Genomic DNA, 24,465 nt, shown 5'->3' with positions numbered 1-24,465 from the left:
TCAGAAAAGTAGCTGCAATGCATTAATACGGTGGCAACAACTTTTCCTTATATATTTTTGTGTTTCCTCCCTTCTTATGTGTTCAGGAGGCACGTTCCTGCCGTGGGAGCTTCTTGGAAGGCTACTCTAACTGCTGGAATACATATTTGGACTGCATACATCATATCCGAGGAGGAATTCCTCCTTAGACCACTTTCCATTCATTCCTTACTCACAAGACATTAGATTGGAACTCTTGACAACTATTTGCCTCTTCTCGGATCATTTAGTGTCCTCGGACAAGGCCGAAGGCCCAACTTATTATTTTGGGCCTTTATCCCTACACCAACTATATTTTGTTAGAAAATAATCATTTCATTTTGAGAATTCTTTTGGAACTAACACTTTTTTTTTTTTTTTGAGAAACAAACTAATGCAGATTGGTTAAGGAAGAATAAAATATTTTAATATTTTATGTTGTTTTATTTTTCCTTGTTGAATTAGGATTTTAATTGTTTTTCTTTTCCTAGTTAAATTGTTTTTCCTTTCTCAAGTAGAAGTAGGTTTATTATTTCTTTTCCTAAAAGGAGTAGGAGAAATTCTATTCCTATAAATACTCTTTATAGAGGGGTTGATTATTATTGTTAGGTGTTGATTAATAAAAGTTTGTTAGAGATGTTTTCTCTATTATTTGGCCTACTAGCCTGGTGTTCTTGTGGAACTTAGGTTTTGTGGAAGAATTGTAGTAATTGTGTGTTACAGATTCTGCTTTTACACGCCTACGCTGCATCAGTTGGTATCAGAGCACTAGGCTAGTAGAAGCAGAATCTGTAACACACAATTACTACAATTCTTCCACAAAACCTAAGTTCCACAAGAACACCAGGCTAGTAGGCCAAATAATAGAGAAAACCTCTCTAACAAACTTTTATTAATCAACACCTAACAATAATAATCAACCCCTCTATAAAGAGTATTTATAGGAATAGAATTTCTCCTACTCCTTTTAGGAAAAGAAATAATAAACCTACTTCTACTTGAGAAAGGAAAAACAATTTAACTAGGAAAAGAAAAACAATTAAAATCCTAATTCAACAAGGAAAAAGAAAACAACATAAAATATTAAAATATTTTATTCTTCCTTAACCAATCTGCATCACAAACACACACACACACACACAATTTCTCATCTAAAATTTTCATTTTCCACTTAACAAAACAAACAAATTGTCAAATTTTGAAGTGCATCGCATGAATCTGTAACTAGTAATATATAAAGATTAAAGTACACATTTAATGTTGTTATATTCCTGTTGTGCTGTATCATCATACATATCCATATCATTATTTTTCCTATCCATTTTTTTACAATATTTAATATATCCAAACAACTATTCGGCTACTTTTGCCCACATTTAAAAAGCTATACATGTTCTATCGTTCATCTAAAAAAAAAAAAACCTATACATGCAATTACTGTTTCTTTTCTTGGTTGCCTCTCGGTATGCTGGCCATCTCTCAAAGTTTGTTTGTCTTCTTCAATTAAATAGATGTTTTCACATTGGAGGCCTTCAATTAATAGTTTAATGGTTCTTATGGTATCTCTCCAAATTCGATTATCCACATATGAAGTTGTCTTTTCATTTATCGAGTCGCTAACCTGTGCATTGCATCAAATGGTTAGCAAATGTTAAATATATTCACTTTATTCAATTATATAATTAATTAAAAACAAATGAAAATGAGTTATTTTGATTCAAAATAAAGTTTGAAAATAGATATAAAAAATTGGTCATACATATATACAACTTGAATCTCAAATATAATTTGAGAATGAACTTTTTATAAGACAAAACAAAAATATACATTCTTGAGGGAAAAAAAATTGTCTTTTTTATAAGATGAGACAAAAACACATTATTTATGTTTCTACTATGCCTATTCACGTTAGTGCTCTAATGGTTCTTTCGGAAACCTAGAGTTTTAGTGGGAATTTTGGGCCATTTAACACCAAAGTTTCTGTCTTTCCTTCTATTCACTTGAATTCCATCTCTCCCAAATTTTTTTTTTTTTTTGAGAAAATCCATCTCTCCCATTTAATCCTTAGAAGACTACCTAAACTACCATCTTCTTTCTCTAACAAACAGTGATAAAATTCTATGTATTTTGACATGAATTTCAGATTTAAATTGATCGGTCCATACTGTTAGGCTTTGTGGAGCCTAGTTATATTTGATCTGGTTGACAACTCGACTCGAATAATGTTGTGTGGTTTTTAATGGGAGATTTTTTGGATTAGTCTATGGAGCGGAGGCTTGGGGTCCGGGGCAACACCCCTAGGAAATTTTTTTTGCTCGTTTTGTAGCCCATTGTGAATCTTGTGCGCAGGATGTGAAAACCGTTTTTTGGTGATTAGGGTTTTGTGTTGTTGTCGTTCTTGAGAGACTGAAACATTGTACTGCCGCACTTTGTATTTTTTCTTGATAATAGTGAAATCTCTGCAACTCTGTGGACGTAAACAAATTGCCGAACCATGTAAATATTGTTTTATGCGTGTGATTATTTTTCTTTGGCGTATGTTTTCTCTATTTTTTGTTTCTTACAGGTTGGGAATTTTGGGTTAATTCCCTTCACATACAAGAGGAAGTTGCATTAAATAGCACCAAAATAGGGAGGTTAACATCAATCATTACTATTGTACCATGTAATTAATGAATACAAATTCTCTATACCATTTTTTCTATATTACTTTATGTTTCATTAATTACAACTTGTCATGTATTGATTTTTTTCCATTTTAAAGAAGTTATTTTATTAGGAAAATAAAATCAATACATGACATGTTGTGATTGGTGGAACATAGAGTGGTACACAATAAATGGTACAAAGAATATGTATTCGTAATTAATAGTAGCGAGAATAACATGGATAATCGGTGGAATATGATATATATATATATATATATATATAGAAGTGAAATACAAGTCTCAAATTTCTAAATGGAGGAAGAAAATATTGGTGTTTGGATTTTATTGCATGCAGCATCAAAAGAACTCTCCAGTGTTCTGATGGTTCCTTGAATTCCCATTTATGGCATGTATCAGATGCAACTATGCAACCCTCGCCATCATCCTGTTGAAACCAATTCAACCAATCCCATATACATCATAAGCACATTAAAAAAAAAAAAGCACCTATACATACTTTGGACAAATATATATATATATATATATAACAAAATTGAAATAGAACTCAAATTGAAATAGAACTCTTATTCAACTAAAACACTAAGAGAGTAAATATCTGAAACGTACTAAGACACTAAGAGAGTAAATATCTAAAAACGTATATTCAAATGGAGAGATAAGAGTGAAATAGTGTTTGGGTTGCAATGAGTTTTTTCACTCTGTAGGATTCTTGTGTGGTTCACTTATCTAAAGATTTCAAGTGGGATATTTAAAGACCCACAAAAGTTGCCAACATTCATTTCAGTTCCTACAAATTAGGACATGAACGTTAAAGTCACTAACATTTATTTAAAGGTTAAAATCAGATCTCTTATCCACCTCACTGCCCTCATTCACAACTCATTATCCTTGATAAATCTCAACTGCATATTTGACTATGTCAAACCCCACACAGCTAATCATAGCCAAAACATGCAATTCCATTATTTAAACAATTTTATTAATAATAATCATCTCATATATAATATTGTGTAAGGTAATTTCTTTTGAGAATTATACACATACACATTGTAGGTTATTTAACCACACAGTTCAACATCCATATTGTGGGCTATTTGGCCATACAATCCAACAATATATATATATATATATATATATATGTGTGTGTGTGAGATAAAATTTCAATCTATCTAGCATAGAGGCTGTAAAGGCGTGGTCTCTAATACCATAAAATAATAAAATATTATTGAATTGCTATAGGTAAAACTAGGTTAGGTATAAGGCTCAATGTTTATAATGAGAATAATTCTAAATTAACCCTGGCTACATGTATTAAATTTAAGATCCTAGCATAACTGGGATTTAAGACAATATAATAATTCAACGAGCTTTTGGACCTTGGGCTATATTTCTAATGTTATTTAATTTTTTTTTTTTTTTGAGGAAGATATTTCTAATGTTATTAGATAAATAAATGATACACGTCGTTCTCGCATATATTGATTTTAAATTGTTTCAGCTAGTGATCATAACAGTTTAGTGCTTACTATCGACTCAAAAAAAGAAAAAGAGAGTTAGTGCTTACTGGTTGGAAGTAAAACAAAATTCTGAGAATATTTCTTCATATCAAATTATTAAATGATGTTAAAAGTTTTATAACTCAGTCATATTAAGTCTATTGACTAGTCGTCAAAAACCTTATAGCTGAATTGACACCTCCCCATGTATAAAGTGTTTGGAAGTCTATGGGGAAAGGGTTCGATATACTGGATTAACAACATGTTGTAATTATTTCTCAAAAAAAAAAGAGTCTATTGACTAGTCTCTTTTCCGAGAATAAATATAATTCAAATCTTCCTTCTTAATTTGTTGAAAAAATTGAATTATTGGTATTAAGTAATTCCTTTTATAATTCAGTTGTTCGAACCCTTTTCCTTCTAAACCCCCAAACATTTTGTACATAAAGAGATGTCGATTAAGTTATAAGGTTCTTGTCCCCCTTTCACTTACTGTAACAATTAAATTAAAACAGCAAAAAGAGAAAAAAAAATACAGAAGATGTGTTAGTTTTTTTTTTTTGGTGGAGAAAAGACAAGGAAATTTTATGAGCGTAAATCACTTTGGAATACATTCTCGAAATCAAACAGTAGTTCTTTTATCCAAATATCTAACCCAATAGAAGAAACTGTCCTTTCTGCGAAGGTATGAGCTAAACAATTGCCCTCCTTTTTAACATGCTTAAAAGTAAACCAAAAGTTTGGGTAGGAGATGTGTTAGTCAGGTACAAAGGAAAATAATAATCCTATAAAACAACCACAGAGGATTTGTTAGGCAAGAAGATTAGTGGATCAAATAAACCTGGGTATTGTACGGTAGGATTCACTTTGGTTATTCTAAGAATCAACTAAAACTAGATTGATTGATTTTAAGAATCAATTAGAACTAGATTGATTGATTTCCCTCAAAAGAAACGTGTCCCACTCCACAATTGGAAAAACAAAATAAAATTGTATTTAATTGTTGTCCCTTACAAAATGCCATCTGGACTTCGCCATTGACTGGGTCTTAACTCTTAAGTCAAACTCGTAAGCAACATGCCAAATTAGGCAAAGTGGACTAATAAAAGTGCCCTTACTTAAAATATTTATTAACAAACACCATAATCCTTTTTTATTGGGGTAATTACACATCATAATCCACTTAAGAAGGTGTCAAACATACTTGTCTCAATAATTCACTTTTGGTCAAATTAAGCAACTCAGGCAAAACTTCCTTATATAATGGACTACTTTTCTAAATTTTGCACACTTGTTCTCCTTTTTTTTCAAAACAATTATGCCTTTTTTTTATTTTTTATTTTTTATTTTTCTTATAATCCTAATCTTCTGGATCTTTTGATAGACTGATGTCCACAAAACACCCGTAAAAGTACACACACAGGAGATCTTATATCTATCTACTAAATCTAAAATTTAAAAATGTTAGAAAAATTATACAAAAATTTATACACTTTAATACAAAATAAAACAAAAAATATAATGGAAAAAAAATAGTGATAGAAAGGGACACAATGGTCCATAAAAGAAGTACAAATAGATTGGTGAAAAGAGACAATAAAACAATGTTAGAGACAATCTTTTTTTTATAAATTTTTTATACTTTGTTGAGATAACAAGCTATGATTAATGGTACGTTATTTTTACATAGATCAATTATAAAAATGTTTTTTTTTTTTTTTTATAATTATTATACACAAATTATGATATAAAACCTTATATGATGAATTGGTGTCAATGAACCTATCACTCTAGTTAATCCACTCCTCACATCACATGTATATATAAAAATAAACTGTAACTCTTTTTTTTTTTTTAGGGGAAAATAAACTGTAATTAATGTAACACCACTCTTATATAAACTTACCATATATAATTTTAATAGGTCATGCTAATGAATGCCCTTAGGGCATTAGTAAACAATCCATTTTAGAAAAATTTTGACATCACTTTTATGGAAAATGAAAAAAATTGTCAAAACATTAATTGTTTTTTTTTTCTTCTCCCATAAAAACTTTCCACCTAATATAACATAGTAGACCATTAAATTCTATTATGCACTGATTAATAAATGTGTACATGGGGTTTAAAAAAAATTGTGCCTAGTAAAAGAAAAGAACCGGACGAGGAACAAACATACATTGTGGTGTTTTGTATACTCCTTACTCTTTAGTACCCTTTTCGATCATTCTTATCCTCCTATAAATGTCACTGTAAGGACTCAATTTGTAACGACCCCAAAATGATGTTGGGTTCGAACGTTGAAAGGCCCAAACAATAAAATTTGTAGAGCGTGGGTTTGAAAGGCTAGGCCTTGGTCACCAGACGATGGTTGCTCGTGGTGTTCATACGGAAATAAACTATGTTCGCTCGAGAAGTCTTTCTCCTTGGTACGGCCTGGGAGGCTCTAGTTCTTAGCCTTTTTTTCCCAGCCCCTTTTCTGGATTGCTTACATCTCCTTTTATATTAGCCTGTACCCCTCATCCAACGTCCATGTGTAGGTTCGACTTTCTAGGACTGATACTTGTCCCATCAGCCCATACTCAAAGTGGTTGAGGGTGGTTGTAAAAGCTGAAGAGCATGATCCTGTCAGATGCAGAGTATTCAATGGCAGTAATGTCAGCTTTTCCTTTGTCCTTTTTCGCCACACTGTCCAGGGGTCCTTTCCCTATCAACGCGGATATTTTGAGTTTTTCCCAAAACTGTTCCTATACCGTTCTTACCCTTTCTTTCAAGAGAGTCTCGGGGATGCCGAGGACAGAGTCATCTTCGGCTATGTCTCAAGGTTACTTGGACTTATATTATATGTCCTCGACTATATCCCTCCTCGGCTCGGGCCTTGGGTCCCAATGTAAAAGTGGGCCAGGGCCACAAATTCTTTGACCCCACAATGAACTGCTCATGCGGGTTGCCATGTACTAGGGTGCTTTGCCACCTTCCTCATAACCTTCATAGTCTTAGCCATTTTTGGCATCCGGTCCGAGGACCGCAGTACGACCATACCGAACTTAAACGCTCGTTTGCATCAGTTCCCTTAGAACTGAGGATCTGAGGACAGGTCGGGATCTTCATTCCGTCTAGAACTTAATCCGACTTTCAGTAAATAATTTTCCCGTAGGTCTGAGCAATCTAGAATTCTCTTTAAGTGGTTGGTTTCCCCATAAGTTTGAGTCCGAGGACCATGCAATACCTTGGTTCCGTCCAAAACTTAGCTTTTTAAGTAGTTGGTTTCCCCATAGGTTTGAGTCCGAGGACCATGCCATACCTTGGTTCCGTCCAAAACTTAGCTTTTTAAGTAGTTGGTTTCCCCATAGGTTTGAGTCCGAGGACCATGCACTACCTTGGTTTCGTCCAAAACTTAGCTTTTTAAGTAGTTGGTTTCCCCATAGGTTTGAGTCCGAGGACCATGCAATATCTTGGTTCTGTCCAAAACTTAGCTTTTTAAGTAGTTGGTTTCCCCATAGGTTTGAGTTCGAGGACCATGCAATACCTTGGTTCTGTCCAAAACTTAGCTTTTTAAGTAGTTGGTTTCCTCATAGGTTTGAGTTCGAGGACCATGCAATACCTTGGTTCTGTCCAAAATTTAGTTTTTTAAGTAGTTGGTTTTCCCATAGGTTTGAGTCCGAGGACCATGCAATACCTTGGTTCTGTCCAAAACTTAGCTTTTTAAGTAGTTGGTTTCCCCATAGGTTTGAGTCTGAGGACCATGCAATATCTTGGTTCTGTCCAAAACTTAGCGTTTTTAAGTAGTTGGTTGGATTAGCCCCTCGGCCAAGGTGTGGGACACTGGTTTGGGGGGATTAGCCCCTCGGCCAAGCCCCTAGAACCATCCGTGCTACTGACGCTTCGAAGCGTAGCCCCTGATGGAAAAGCGTAGCCCCTAATGGAACTTTATGTCAGGGTACTACAATGGGTTGTTGGAAGTGATGGGGGGACTTTCTCGACCTACCGCCTGTGCCATCACACAAGCCTATCTCACAGACGACGCTAATTGTAAAGACTCAATTTGTAACGACTCCAAAATGATGTTGGGTTCGAACGTTAAAAGGCCCAAACAATAAAATTTGTAGAGCGTGGGTTTGAAAGGCTAGGCCTTGGTCACCGGACGATGGTTGGTCGTGGTGTTCATACGGAAATAAACTATGTTCGCTTGAGAAGTCTTTCTCCTTGGTACGGCCTAGGAGTCTCTGGTTCTTAGCCTTTTTTTCCTAGCCCCTTTTCTAGATTTCTTACTTCTCCTTTTATATTAGCCTGTACCCTTCATCCAACGTCCATGTGTAGGTTCGACTTTCCAGGACTGATACTTATCCCTTCAGACCATACCCAAAGTGGTTGGGGGTGGTTGTAAAAGCTGAAAAGCATGATCCTGTCAGATGCAGAGTATTCAATGGCAGTAATGGCAGCTTTTCCTTTATCCTTTTTCGCCATATTGTCCAGGGGTCCTTTCTCTATCAACGCGGATATTTTAGGTTTTTCCCAAAACTGTTCCGATACCGTTCTTGCCCTTTCTTTTAGGAGGGCCTCGGGGATGCCGAGGACAGAGTCATCCTCGGTTATGTCTCAAGGTTACTTGGACTTATATTATATGTCCTCGGCTATATCCCTCATCGGCTCGGGCCTTGGGCCCCAATGTAAAAGTGGGTCAGGGCCACAAATTTTTTGGCCCCACAGTCACAAAAGTTGTCAAGTGTTTCTTGATGTTCTTTGGGGATTTTTTTAAAAAAAAAAAAAAATTATTTGTTTGTTTGTTTGTTTTAGTTTGAAAGGATGAATACGTCGTTTACAAATAGTAGATGTATTATTAGGGTACTACATTTACGAATTTCCAATTCTTGGATATCCCCTTGTGCTACCAAATCTAGCAACTTTCATGATATGAAGGATTTCCATTTCTTGGATATCTCGTAGTTTTTCCAAATCTAGTTACATACATAATAGAAGTATAGAACTGAACTTTGGATTGAGATCATGAGTAATATTCTAAGCATTGCACCTGATGCAATTGCTATGAGTGGCTGAGATTTAAATCTCACCCATTGAATATAAAAAAAAATGAGAAAAAGTAAAAAAACTAAGATTAATAAATAATTGTTGTGAGATGGAGGGGGTTAATTGCATCAAATCTCAATCCCTAAACATTTGCACATACGACGAATAGATATGAGGAAATCCCGGTACTTTCGGATATTAAAAAACATCTAATAAGTTTACAAAATAATAATTATATATATATATTATTAATGATGTAATTAATATAAGGGAAATGTTAACAAGCACCATTAACATTTCCCTTTTTGGGTTTCACTTAAAAAAAAGGAAAAAAGTTGTCAAAAAAATTGCCAAAGCTGCCCAAGAGTTTGAAAAGCTGCTAGAAAATGTGTTGTTAACGAGCATATTACGGTGCCTGTTAACACAACCCTTAATATAATACCACTTTTATATAGATTTTTCATATATTTTTTAATACACCAAATATAAAATAATATGGTACCTTATTAAATTCTATTATTATTATGGAGGTATTAAGACTTGTAAATATCCAAACCATTTCTCTCGAAACCAACATTTTGTCACTTATGGTTATTGCAATGGACATCAAGTTGCAGTTTAATAATCTTGTTACTCTTGTAGCTTGTAAAAAGTTCTGTTCTTGCCTATTTTGAACCAGTTTTGCTCTGCTTTTTGTTAAATTGATTTTCTCAGTAATTTTCATTGATTATTTAAATATTCTCCTCTGAATTTTTTTGTCTTGTTATACTTGATAGTGTGTGTGCCGTGGGGAAGTAATTTTCTAGTAATTTTTTTGACTTGTGTCTACGACAAAAATTTGGTAATTTTCTGGGCAAGTAACTTTTTGTTTGTTATGTAGAGAAGTTTTTTTTTTTTTTTTTGGCATTGTATGTTTGTTAATTGTGCTCCATATGATTTTACTCATGGCACTTTCCATCTTGATGCAAATGTACTATCACTTGTGTACCATAGGTATTTTGTTATCTACTAAGCATGTCACGACCATAGAAATGACGCTCCCCATCATTTGCAGTTGTGAGCAAATATGAGTTTCCAATGATTTTTGTTAGAATTCCCATAACACTAGCGTAGATATCTTACTTTTTGAAAATTTAGGTAGTAGGTAGTAATTGTAAATAAATTGGGTTGATTTTAAAACGATTAAGGGTAAATTTTAATCTTGGGTTTTTATTTTGTTTGGGGGGGGGGGGGGGGTTGTGAGTTCTTGAAAGAAGGCTTGTTTGTTATGACATTGTATTTGTGACATTTACGAACTGCTAAGTTATATATCATTATGGTATTTATGCATTAAGTTGTACTTAAAAAAAATTTATGCATTAATTCGTGTCTAATTTACGATACAATATTGATTAAAAACTTGGGGAAATTATGAAAAAAAAGAAGGAATTTAATTATTGAATTTGGGATGATACATTGGTTCGCTGGTTGTGAAAAAATAAATTTGGTCTTGAGGAGAAACTTATTGACTGAATTCATAATGACTTTTTAGTGACATGAATTGTTGAGTAATGACTAATGATTGTTAGTTTGTTATTGTTGCCTTGTTGTAACTAAAAGAATTAGTTATTGCTATTATTGGATTTGGTTGTGACATTGATTGATTGAGAGTGAGCTATATGATATTGTATTTGCTAGAAAAATTATAATTTGATATTGTTGTGGAAACTTTGTGTTTTTGTTCGTTGGAAATTTTTTTATTAGATGGATTTCAATGCTCCACTTGGATTTGGTGCCCTTAGGGACCTTAATCACCTCCTCCTCGTAGTGCTAACCTTAATCCACCTGAACCTGTAGCACCAATTGGAATTGGTACATCACTTCCCCCACTGCCATCTAAATAATGTGGTAAGGACCCATCTATAGTATAGCAGCACTTCATTAAGTTGGCTGGTCCTGATCCCAAGAAGCTAAGGTTTGAAAGCAAGTATTGTAAAAATCAATATAATTGTCATGATAAGAAAAATGGTACTTCAAGCATATTGCCCCACATGAAGGTGTGTAAGAAGTGGCATTTTCCCTGTGATGATAAGCAAAAAACTTTGTATTTCCAAGCTAAGATGGAAGGGGAAGGTGGTTCAAATGTGTTAGTGGTTGCAAACTATAGTGAAGAGAGGATAAGGTTGGTGTTGGCAAGGATGATCATTATTGATGAATTACCTTTTAAATTGGTGGAGCATCAAGGCTTTCAAGAATTTATGGAAATAGTTGAGCCTAGATTTCCTATTCACCATCGCATTACCATTGCAAGGGCTTGTATGAAGATTTATTCTAGTGAAGTGGATATTTTGAGAATGGCTTTTGTTGGGCAATAGATTTGTGTGACAACAGATACTTGGATGTCCATACAAAACTTGAACTACATGGTAGTCACCGCACACTTCATTGATGGGGATTGGACTTACCAAAAGAAAATCTTGAACTTTTGTCCTATAGCTTATCACAAAGGGGACACCATAGGTAGAGTGGTTGAGTCATGTTTGTTGAAGTGGGGTATAGATCTGTTATTTGCCATTACAACGGACAATGCTAAATCTAATGATGTGGCAATTGATTATGTGAAGAAGAAAATAAAAGAAAGTGATAGTAGCATATTGGGTGGTGAGTTCATGCATATTGTTGTGCACATATCTTGAATTTGATAGTGCAAAGTGGGTTGAAGTCCATTAATGAATCAATTGCCAAGGTTCGGAATGCAGTGTGATATGTGAAAGTCTCTCCTGCAAGGTTTGAGAAGTTTCAAGAATGTGTTGAAAGTGAGAAAATTAAAGTCAAATGTTTGTTGTCCCTTGATGTGCCAACAAGGTGGAATTCGACTTATCTCATGTTAAATTGTGCTTTGAAATTTGTGAGAGCATTTGTTAGGTTGGAAGAGGAGGATGGATATTATAAACTTTATTTTTGTGAAGCAGATGGTAATGGGAAAAAGCCCATTGATCCTCCTAACTATCTTGATTGGAAAAATGTCAAGACGTTTGTGAAATTTCTTGGCATATTTTATGAGGCAACACTTAGATTTTCTAGGTCCTTGTTTATCACTTCTAATACATACTTCCATGAGCTAATTAGCATTAAATATCAATTGCAACAATTGTGTAGTGTTGATAGGGATCCACTTTTGAGGAGTATGGCGGTAGAGATGGAAAAAAAGTATGATAAGTATTAGGGAAGTATAGATAATATCAATTTGATGTTTTTTGTTGCTATTGTTCTTGACCCAAGGTATAAATAGAAGTATGTCAAGTTTTGGTTTAGGGAATGGTATGGAAAGAACAAGGGGGATGCGATGAGCTTTAAGGTTCGGGATGCATTGAAGAGGTTGTATATGGAGAGAATGGGTCAAAATGGAGTTTCGAGTTCTAGTGGTAGTGGTAGTAGTGCTTCATTCTCTAGGGACTTTGGGCCAAGTGTTGGTAATGTTTCATTGTTTGATCGCATTAAAAGTTATAATGATAGGTTTAAGCAACACTTGGTGGATGAGGACAGTGTGGAATACAAATATGAGTTGGATAGGTATTTGTTGGAATCTTATAAGGACCCTGATGTGGAAGATTTTGACATTTTGACGTGGTGGAAAACGAATTCTTCTAGATATCGAGTCATTTCCTAAATTGCCCATGATGTGTTAGCTATTCTTGTCTCTGCAGTTGCATCCGAGTTTGCTTTTAGTACGGGGGGACGTGTTTTGGATTTGTTCCGTAGTTCACTATCTCCTAATATAGTTAAAGCCCTTATTTGTACCCAGAATTGGTTAAAGGATGCAAAGAATAAAAGACCAATAAAGATTAGAGAGAGCATGGATAATGTGGAGGATATGGATGGTTTTGAGATTGACACTGGTGTGTATATATATATGTTCATTCTGTTTGTTGTATGCGTCAATTGTTTATTTATTTGCTCAATACTTAAGAATCATTTTGTTTTGAATGAGATTGTAGAAATTGCATCGATTTGCCCAATGCCTATGGAGGAGGATCCAAGCACCGTTATGTTGGATGATGATAAGTGATATGCTGCTCTTTGCTTGGAGTTCGTTAGTAGTTAGTATTATGTAAGTATACTTGCTATTATCATTCGTTTGTGCTAAACTGCTAATTATAAATATTTTATTGTTTATAAATGTTTTATGGTTATTAAAACGTGTTTATTTTGTTTTGTTTAATATTTTATAGGAGGTCTAGAATTATGCATAGTGCATAGACTCACTGGACAAAGGACTTACGGGAATTAACATTCTTTTGCCTATATGCTAATTATATTTGTATATGTTATTGGTAGTGGACTTTTCACTAATGGTAGTTATTTAGTTACTTATGGGTGGGATTATCGTTAGGGATACAAGCAATTAGCCTTTTTTTGCTTAAATGCTAATTTAATTTATATATCTTTATTTTGGCATTTGTGGACAGCAACAAATGGTTCTGTAATACGTTATTAAGTGGATACATTAACGCTTATTGTTATTGACACTGACACACGCAATGCCACTAATGATATTATATGTTACATGATAGTGTTTTGGGAGTTGAACTCTTATTGAGGCAATTTCCAAACATTTTTGCATGGTGAAAGAAAAGAAAAAATTTGGATAGTTTGTCATATTTGGACAAGTTTATGATGAAATTTGGACAAATTGTTTATGTGTGAATGAAATGATGAAATTTGGACAGTTTGTTTATGTGTGAATAGATTTTTGAATAGATTGAATAGGTTTTTGAACAGATTTTACGTGTGAACAGGTTGAACAGTTTTTTTTATGAAGTTTCTGTGGAATTCGAATAGATTTTGTTGCTGTTTTTTAAACAGATTGAACAAATTTTGTGTGAATAGGTTGAACAGATTTTTTTATGAAGTTCTACGAAATTTGAACAGATTTTGTTGCTGTTTTTTTAACAAATTGAAAAGATTTTATGTGTGAACAAGTTGAACAGATTTTTTTATGAAGTTTCTGTGAAATTTGAACAGATTTTGTTGCTTTTTTTTGAACAGATTTTATGTGTGAACAGGTTGGACAGATTTTTTTTTATAAAAAAGAAAGAAATAGAATTTTTAATATTTCAAACCGACCGAACCGATTAAATCGACCGCAAGACACTGCACCGTTATAGGTCGGAAAACCAACCCTAAGCGGTATGCATCAGTTTTAATTATGAGAAAACCAATCTTTATCGATTCGGTAACAAATTTGAGAAAAAATCGAGCCGATCGAACCACGCACACCCCTAGTTTTGACAGATGTACATGAAGAGTTTGAGTTCAAATATACAAAAGTTAAAATGTTATCTAAAAGTGAGTTGTTGTAATCTTGGCTATTATCCTCTAATTGTGTAATCTTAATAATTGAACTTTGAATGGTGAGGTAAACTTGTCCTTAACAGGCTGGAACAAAGTCTATAGGTTTCTGGGCTACTCTGCACTGTTTAATGGAGTAGAAATGTTGGTTTCAGACATTTAGATGTTGAATATGAAGATGTTGGATTAGTGAATGCTTCAGCAAATGGGGAAAATTACTCTGCTGAGGCAGGATTAGTTTAGGATGATATTTCCTTTCATGTATTGTGAAAAACTTGTAACTATGTAACTCATGAGCTTATAAAATTTTCTTGTCCAAAGGAGGAGCTTGAGTAGGGAATTAGAGGAATGTTCTTTCTTTTAGTTACCCATTGTACAAATTGTTTTTCTCAATAAAACAAATCTATTGTTTTCCATAGAAAACAAAAATTCATATCTCAAATCATCCTGGAAGTCTATAATTAGTGTCAACTTGTATATGTGATAAATTAATAAGAAAAAGACCAGTTTTCATGAATAATCTAAATCTAAAAATGTTCTGCACAAAATAGGGAAGGGAATGAATAAAAATGGCAAGTTACTATAGGAGAATGAAACTTTGAGCAACCCCAACACATTGATTAACTTTTGCTTGTTCACCACATTATAGCAGTCTTGTATTATAAATCCAACATTTTCAAACCCTCCAAATTCCTTAGCTAAATAGGAATGTGCGCTTATTGTTCTCATACTTGCTTCCTTAAAAGTTTTTATTACACCCAACTGAGCATCATTTATTTTTTATTCAACCTTAGAAATGGTCTTTCTTCTGGTTTTGGAAGCTCATGATTATGATTAGAATTAAAGTGAGTGGTTTCCACTCTGTCACTGTAAACCGAATACTAGCTTCACAACTAGTCCTAATTTGTAATTTTTTGAACTTCTTATCATCCAAATGGTCACTATCTTGGGGGAATCCTTCTTTTGAACATACATACTCTCGTTGTCTTATACCATCTTTTGAATATCTAAGTTTTTTTTTTTGAACACTAAACCCAATTCGTATGGCATAATCATTGTACAATTTATATGCTTTATCCTCATTGTGTACCACCATTCCAAGCAAATTTTCAATATCTTGGAGGTCTTCATCATTGATTCTAATATCTATGATTATAATACACCACTGTAATTATAAAACACCACAAAATATGTTTCTATGAGAACTCAAATCAAAAGCATATTGAAAAACAAGAGTGATGAGAATGGTGTGTACAAACTATTAACCCATAAGAAATAGTTCCTTTTTTTACTATTCACATTTTTGAATTTTATTAAATAGTTAAAGGAAACACCACAAACACACACACACACAAGAGAGAGGGAATGCGTTTTAACACAAAGACTTATCATAAACTTATAAAAAATTAGCCTCTTTACATCTATAAATTAGATAGGAAGAAAACAACACACACACACACACACACACACACACACACATATTAGTATACTCATATTGGACTTTTATGAAATACATAGAAGACACCAATTAATAAACTAGTTAGAGCAAGAAAAATAAACATTGAAGAGTGAAATGAGTTTTTGTTAAATACCTTGATCAGTCATGGTTAGCTGCAATGTTGGAGTTTGGACAACCACCTAAAACAATCCGGCAATGCAAAAGTAGGGAGATGATATTTGATGATGATGAATTAGATCTGTGAAACTTAGTTCAAGACTATCAAAATTTAAAAAGTTGACATTGAGAAGGATTTGTATTACAAGAAGACTGAAAATTTTAGTGCTTTTTGACAAAATAACTTGGATTCAAAAGATAGAATTGTTATTGGCGAAAAACCCAATAAAAGCATTTGCATCCGGAAATTGTATCCTATCTTATTTTACCATTTCAAAAACTACTTTATCAATTATACCATACCATTTTACAATATTCCCAGCATCTCAACTTTTATTTTACAACACAACACATTAAAATAATATTTCTACACAATAAAATAATATATCCCAAAATCATATCTATTCTCTCCCATCTCTCTTCTCTCTCTAATTTTCACCTCTCTTCCAATTGCAACTTCCACTGGAGCCTTCATTTTCGGCGAGGTGGTGAAATAGTCCGAATCTATAACAACACACAAAAAATCAAAATCACACACACCAATTATTCAAAATTGATTCAAAACAAAGAGAATAACATTCAAATCAAATATTATACAAGTAAGGCCTCACTGCCCATCACCCACCACCCACCACTGCCAAAATAAAACCCACAAATGACCAACAAAAACCTAGCAACACTAGACCTAAACCCAGCAAAATCGAACCCAAACACCGATGATCTTTGACGACCAAAAAAACCCAGCAACTCCGGACTTGAGAGAGCCATGACCCATGACCCACCTCTTCCTTTAAGCATCGGTCGTAGCAAAAAAAAAAAAAAAAAAAAAAAGACCACGAAACCCTAAAATCCAAACCCGCCGATCCATTGATCCATTAACCCACGACCCACACACTGGCGTGGAGGTCCAACCACCGGCACAAAGAGAGAGAGAGAGTGAGAGAGTTGAGAGCAATTTAGAGAGAGAGAGGGAGACGAAATGAGGAAAACGAGAGAGTTGAGAAGTCTGACAGAGGAAAAGGAAAGAATAAAAATGATTGAAAAACAAATACAATAGTCTACAATGCCATCATAAAAGTAGGATGGCACTTTAACCCAAACGTGTGGGTTTGGTTTGCTTTGGTGGTTTGGGTTAAAGTGGCTGGTGGCTTAACTTTGGTTTTGGTTTTAAGAGGTAAGCTAGTTAGATTAATCCAAACTAGAGTTAAGTTTGTATTTATTGCATGGTTAAAGTTGACATCTGCTAATTGTCCAAATGGCAGATCACCATTGGTTGGGAGGACCACATCAGCACATCCATGTGGTCCTCTGTTATAGCTAATAATTTCTCGAGAGTGAAGGAAACCAAAATCCCTCTGGGCTTACATTTTGTGTCCGCCCAATTTGGGTGGAAATGGTGAGAAATCTCTTCTAGCCACAAATGTTGACTTTTTTGAACTCCAAAAATTACTTTTGTGCTAATTTCCCTATTTCATTAGGATATAAATGCAAAAAGGGTTATGCTAACAGGTGCCTTTAAGATAATGGTTAACAATTTATTTTAGGAAAATTTTGACATCACTTTAATGAGAAATGGAAAAAGCTGTCGAAACATTAATTTTTTTTTTCCCATAAAAACTTTTTTTAAACGAATTATTAATTATTGCCTTAAGGGTATCCGTTAGCATTTTCCAAAAAAGTAAACATTTTTCTTTTTATTTCTCTTTTATTTGCAACCCAAACAAAAAAAAAAAGTTCAGTATATTCCGTTCTTTTCTTTCCTCCTTCCCTCCTTGGTACCAAACATGCATGAGAGAAACATTTTCTATCCTTAATAAGCACATGTAATCTAGATGCTAGATTTTTAAAATTCACACTTAATATAAAGACATATAAAAAATATGAAGGGTTTATTTCCAAACTAGTTTCGAGAGAAACTTTGCTAAAAAATAATTGATACTATATATATATATATATATATAAAGACTAGAATCATTGACAATTGATACTCTATCTTTTATATATTTGTTAATATAAATAATATTAGAGATACAAATTATTTTACAAAAAAATTTATAAACTGTTGATGTTGTGATTGATTATTGATAAATGAAAAAGTGATATTAATGATAAATCTAAATGAAAACTAATAAGAGGTTGGTCACATTAACATTTTGTACAAATATTGTAAAATGGTTTCTGACGGTAACCTTACTCTTGTTAATATTATTGGAAATGAAAAATCAATTAATAATTATGTCAATACTTTTCAATTTTAACCCAACTAATTTATGTCACCTTCCAAGTTTCCAAAAAGAATCTTCGTACACGTTAGAGTGAAAATGTGATGGAACGCAACAACTTTAACTTATTAGAAGGAAAGCTGAAACCGCGTGGGACTATTGGTTGGAAAGATTGCACCACGTAAACTTCAAGGAAGAGGGATTTCTTACTTTTTAGTGCCTTTGTTTTTTTGTTTATTTGGTGGCATATTCAAACTGCTTTCTTTTTCTATGGAATAAAGAGGGTGAGTCTAAAACAAAAAGTCACTGTTTTGCACTTTCTACTTAACTTCTTAGGAAAACTGAAGGTGCGTAGGAATTTTTCTGCTTTAAAGGCTCTTTTTCAAGGCCTTCGTTCCTATTCCCCTTCCTAATGATTCTTCAGCTTTTATTTAGTAGTGGAAATGATTCGAAAATCATATTAGATATAACTTTACATTTTGCTAATCGAAGCTGTAAATGTAGTTTGACATATGGTGCTCAATTTATATCCTCATTGTGACAATGTGACATAAATGTCAATAGTACACCATGAATATAATGGTGGGGAATTAACAGTGATAGATTTAGGAATTTTTTTTAGAATGGTTACTAATATATTTAAATTATATAATAAAAAGATAACTTGAATATATCAATGATATAAAAAAATCACACAAATACATGAAATATTACAAATTTTTTATACTAACAAAGTAAAAGAAAAAAAATAAACTAATAAAAAAGAAAGTGGAAATTGAAAGGCTGGTTTCCTGAAAATTCAAAAAGCGTGGGGCTGCTTCGTACATGAAAGGCTTTTTTTTTCCAAGCGCTCACTTCCCCTTTCCTAATTGTTAACTTTTTTTTTTTTTTTACCTCTTCTAATCGATGGTTGAGATTAAAAATTCTTTTTACAATTATCAATCTCGACCACCCTTTGTTTCCTGGAAACTGAAAAAGCGTGAATCATGGAATAAATTCGTATATTGCATTGCGCGTTGTCAGGAAAAAGTAAGAAAACCATCATGTTCTGTCATTTATTTCCACTCTTTTGTTTCCTGGAAATTGCAAAAGCGTGGGACTGTTTACACACATGAAAGGCTCCTTTTTCAAAGCGTTCACACCCTTTACCAAATGTTCTTGGACGGAAAGCCGAAGACCCGTGATACTTTAAATTGCTGTTGTCAAACAAATACCAAATGCCAACTCACAATTCCTTTACACACACCCACACCCACTCTCACTCTAAAACTTTCATCTATCTAACTCCAAATTTCCATTTCGATTTGATCTCTCTGTCTGATTCAATTCACTCCTTTTATCAATTTCGCAATCAAACGCACTGATTCAGAGCATTTCAATCAAGTCTGAGCCTCACAGCACCGGGGCTCTTCTGGTGCAAGACTCAATCGTCAAAACCGTGATCTTACTTCCATTCGTTCACTCTCTCCCACTTCTTTTAATTCCCCCACTTTATCAAATCTCTGATCTTCTCAATCTTCTGCTTATAGATCCCAATGGTTGTCCTGACCAACGAAGGAGCCTCCTCCTCTTCTTCCACTTGCCGATGGAAGTATGATGTTTTTTTGAGCTTTAGAGGTGATGATACCCGTACAGGTTTTACTACCTATTTATATAAGGCTTTGGAACAAAAAGGCATTAACACCTTTATGGACGATAAGCTTCCAAGGGGAGAAGAAATTTCTACAGAACTTCTCAAAACAATCGAGGAGTCGATGATTTTAGTTATTGTGTTTTCTAAAAACTATGCAGAGTCCAAATGGTGTTTGAACGAACTTGTTAAGATTGTTGAGAGTTCGGAAAATGACCAAATGGTTCTACTTCGACCGATTTTTTATAACGTAGAACCAAAAGAAGTACGTAATCAATTAGGAAACTTTGGGATAGCGCTAGCTAATCATGAAAAGGAGTTGAAGGATAACATGGGGAAGATGCCGAGATGGAGGGAAGCCCTAAGTAAAGCAGCTAGTGTGTCTGGATGGCATTATAAGGAAGGGTACGTATCTTCTTCTTTTTTTTTTTCTTCTTTTTTTTTTTTTTTTTTTTTTTTTTTTTTTTTTGTTGAGAAAGATATGTATCTATTGTTGATATAATGATTCATGCTTTTATACTTCTAATGGTTTACCAAAACCACTACATGCAAAAGTATGAAAGTATTCTATTTTGATCATATCATTTGGTAGGAAGATAGTTAGCCTACAAAGGTGAAGTTGAAAAATTTTAACCTTTCCAGTTAAGAGTTTCACCCATGTGTGTGTGTATATATATATATATATATATATATTCCAAAATTTTGTTGATTACTTCTTTACATTGGTAGTGGACAACGGTGGCTCTAAATTTTTTTTTTAAGAAACTTAAATTATGCAAAATCTAATAAAAAAAATAAGAACTTGAATATATTATCAAACAAACCAAAAAAGAAAAAAAAAAGCCACTCAAAAACATGAAATTTTACAATTTTTTTTTACAAATTTTTATATCTTAAAATCTTCATTATTAATACTATTAGCTTTATTATTATTTCTAAGATTAATTATTATTATTGTTAAGTGAAATGGAATACAATAAACTTAGAGCCACGGGAGTCCGAGTACAATACCATCAATTAAACAAACAATTAAAAAGCACAATTATGAAATTTATATATAATATATAAAATAATATAACATAAAGTTCACAATACTATTTTATAGGCTAGTGCCTATAACTACTACACGTACTGATTTTTTCCGTCATTGAACAACACGTGTAGTGGTCTTAGGTCACTGATTTTTCAAAAATATCAATTAATAAAATATAATATATACTTAGTGAACGTTTGGATTCAACTGAATCCTTTGTCCACGTTTTCCAGTTTTTTTTTTTCTCTGTGCGTGAACAGTAACCTCACATGGGTTCACTGTGCAGGAGAAAAAATCACTGTTTTGTCACTGTTCATCACTGTAGCAGCACTATTCACATACTAAAAAATATTAAAAATGGGTCCCACGGTACTATTCACACATTTAAAAATTATTTTGCTATAGTGTTTTCAGTTTTCAGTTTTCAATTTCAGCAACATTAAGTTCAATCCAAACGGACCCTTACTAGTTACTTTACTAAACAAGAGTCAAAATCAAACTTTAAGTATGAAACTTACATTGAACACAGGCAGCACTACAGCATTAGTCATGTAAATGGTTATCAAGTTCCCGATCCAAATCTTAGTATATTAAAATCCTACATCATTAGGACATTTTAAATCCCTCTAGGATCTATACTAAAGTGGGATTTGTGTGGGATCCTGGTCCGGATCTTAGATTCTTATAAGATCGTGATCCTATAATGATACCAAAGATCTTGTGCTATTAAGGAAAATTCAATTTTTTTTTTCTTGTTTATTTTCGGCCTCCAAATGGAGCCCAAAGGCCCCAAACTGATAAAAAAAACATAATAAATAGATCAACCTAGCAGCGCTTGCCTAGATTTATATTTAAAAAAACTAGTCGCTAACCCGTGCGATGCACGGGAAAACTATTAGAAAATAATAAAGCATGCATATATTAAAAGACAATTTAAGTTCATGTGTGCTTGCAAGGGATACATACCTAAATAGTTCTTGCGGTAGAAATAAAAGCCACATGGTAGTAATATATAAATCTCTTAAAACCTAAACCTAAACCTAAACCTAAACCTAAACATAAGGACTAAATATATAAACAAACTAACCTTACAAAAGCTGAACTTTATAAGCTAAAATCTATACTGTGAGTTGTAGATCTTGAATGCTATACCGTGCGTTTAGGGCTTCCTACATCTAGAGAGAGAGAGAGTTTGCAGAAACCAAAGAAAATCTCTCTATAGCTTAAGAAACACAATATACTAAAATCAAAAAGATAAAATTTTCAGAAGACAAAATATTATAGATAATTTAAAAGAATTTTTGTTTAATTCTTGAACACCGCAACTCCATAAAATTCATATTAATAATAATATTTTATGATAGCGCAGTTAGAATTTTGGTTTAATTCTTGAACACTGAATTGGAAATTGATTATATGAGTATTCAATGGTGAACAAAGTACTATGTATTAATTAATATATAAACAAAACTAACCTTACAAAAGCTGAACTTTATAAGCTAAAATCTATACCGTGCATTGTAGATCTTGAATGCTTTAGGGCTTCCTATGTCTGGAGAGAGAGAGTTTGCAGAAACCGTGGTTTTATATTTCTTAACTTGAGAGAGGGGTAAGGTTGCTAGGGTTTTGTAGATCTTGAATGCTTTAGGGCTTCCTACATCTGGAGAAAGAGAGAGTTTGCAGAAACCGTGGTTTTATATTTCTTAACTTGAGAGAGGGGTAAGGTTGCTAGGGTTTTGAGGAGTTATAATTTTTATTTATTTTTTATTTTTTAAATATTGTGCTGACGTGGAAAATTGTGGTGCCAGCAAAGGCTTCGGTTTTATATATATATATATAGATGAAAATGAAAATGTAAAAAAAAAAAAAAAAAAAAAAAAACTCCTCACCTCACCCTAATCTAATCGAAAAAATCATAAAAGATAGAAGAGAAGAGAAGACTAGAGAGTAGAGGGCTAGTGCATGAAGGACTAGAGATTAGTAATGAATTTGAGTTTGATGATGCCAATGAAAGTGAAGTGAATGAACCTCCAAATGCAACATTAAGAAATTTTGATAATTATCCAATGGATGTTGCGGGCCATGTGGTTTCTAACAATGTTGAGAATGTTGTTTATGATGATCAACCTTACTTTGAAAAACCTAGTCAAGATAACCAAAACTTTGGTCATGATGTTTGAGTGTGTTTGTGGTGTTGTTTGAATCATTATTATTTAGTTTATGTTATTTGTGTGAAACATTATGCATTGTTATCTATTTTGTGTTGTTTAAAGTACTTTTATTCTATGTTTCTATAAAAATTAATTGCAAATTATAAATATAGATATTTTTTTAGTTTTTTTTTTAATTGAAAAGTACGATTTTAGGATCCTTGTCCCAATTCTACAATCCAATCCCCAAACCCTCTTATCGATTCTGTGTGAGATCTCAATCCTAATAACCTTGGTCATATATGATAGGCCAAGAATGTTTTGACCCCCTAGTGATGAATTAACCAATTAATTTAGCCAAGTTAATTAATTAATCCAATTATCATGCAATAGCGTCGTAGCACAAACAAATCACTAACTATGTTAATATGCAGCAAAAAACAAAATTGACAAGGTAATTTGTTTATGAATGGAAAAACCTCTAAGGCAAAAATCCTATTAGGTGATTTTAAGATCACCACTCCTGAAAATCCACTATTATCACAACAAGTGGTTACAAGTAAAGGAATCCTAGTACCTTATATCAACCTACAGTTGAACCCTTACCCCAATACCCAATTGGACTTGTTCTGTACAATATCTCCTTTTAATGCATGGCTCCCAGTATGTGACTAACCAAGTACACCAACTTGACAAGGATGTTGGCTACATAGTTCTTCAATTCATCACACGATGAAGATCGTGAAACTCTTTGGTTACAAAACCCTACAATGTACAAACACAGTAACTTCTTGAAGAGAAAGATGAATTAGGGTATATGTCTCCGGTCACAATATGCTTGTAAAAAACTTTTGCATTGAGTTGCATCAACTGTGACGGCCTTTAAAATAATCCTTATATATGTTTAAGGTTGTGAGAAAAGAAAGCCTAAACATGTACCCACGGATTGGAGTGAAATCAGATCTAAAAAACTGATTTTCATAAATCTCGATAGATAGGTTATCTGTCGAGAGCTGTCGAGCATCAGGCTTAAACAGCCTTTGAAACCTTGATAGATACTAGCTGTCGAGTTTTAAAATCTAGCACTTTTTCACTTGATTCTTGGATAGATTTGCATGGCTTTAACACTAGAACTTGAAACCTTATTTCTTGAAGTATTAAACACGTCCTAAATCTACCCAATTACAAGTAAAGTGCGTTTTGTCAAAAGATTAGCCAATTCTACATTTACATATGTTCCTAACATGATTCACATATATTCTAACAATCTCCT

General features: G+C 33.3%; 1 long non-coding RNA gene across 1 annotated transcript; it reads left to right on the top strand.

The window, feature by feature from the left end:
* Window positions 1-12,902: 12,902 nt before the first annotated feature.
* Window positions 12,903-13,405, top strand: LOC126689765 (uncharacterized). The gene is made up of 2 exons (XR_007644600.1): window positions 12,903-13,089; window positions 13,189-13,405. It is a non-coding gene; the product is annotated as an uncharacterized LOC126689765 (long non-coding RNA).
* The last annotated feature ends 11,060 nt before the right edge of the window (window positions 13,406-24,465 follow it).

This window comes from Quercus robur, chromosome 6, assembly GCF_932294415.1.
Source record: "Quercus robur chromosome 6, dhQueRobu3.1, whole genome shotgun sequence".
Taxonomy (NCBI): Eukaryota; Viridiplantae; Streptophyta; class Magnoliopsida; order Fagales; family Fagaceae; genus Quercus; species Quercus robur.
Note: the sequence above shows the minus strand (reverse complement) of the source record. Positions and strands in the feature narration are given on the sequence as shown.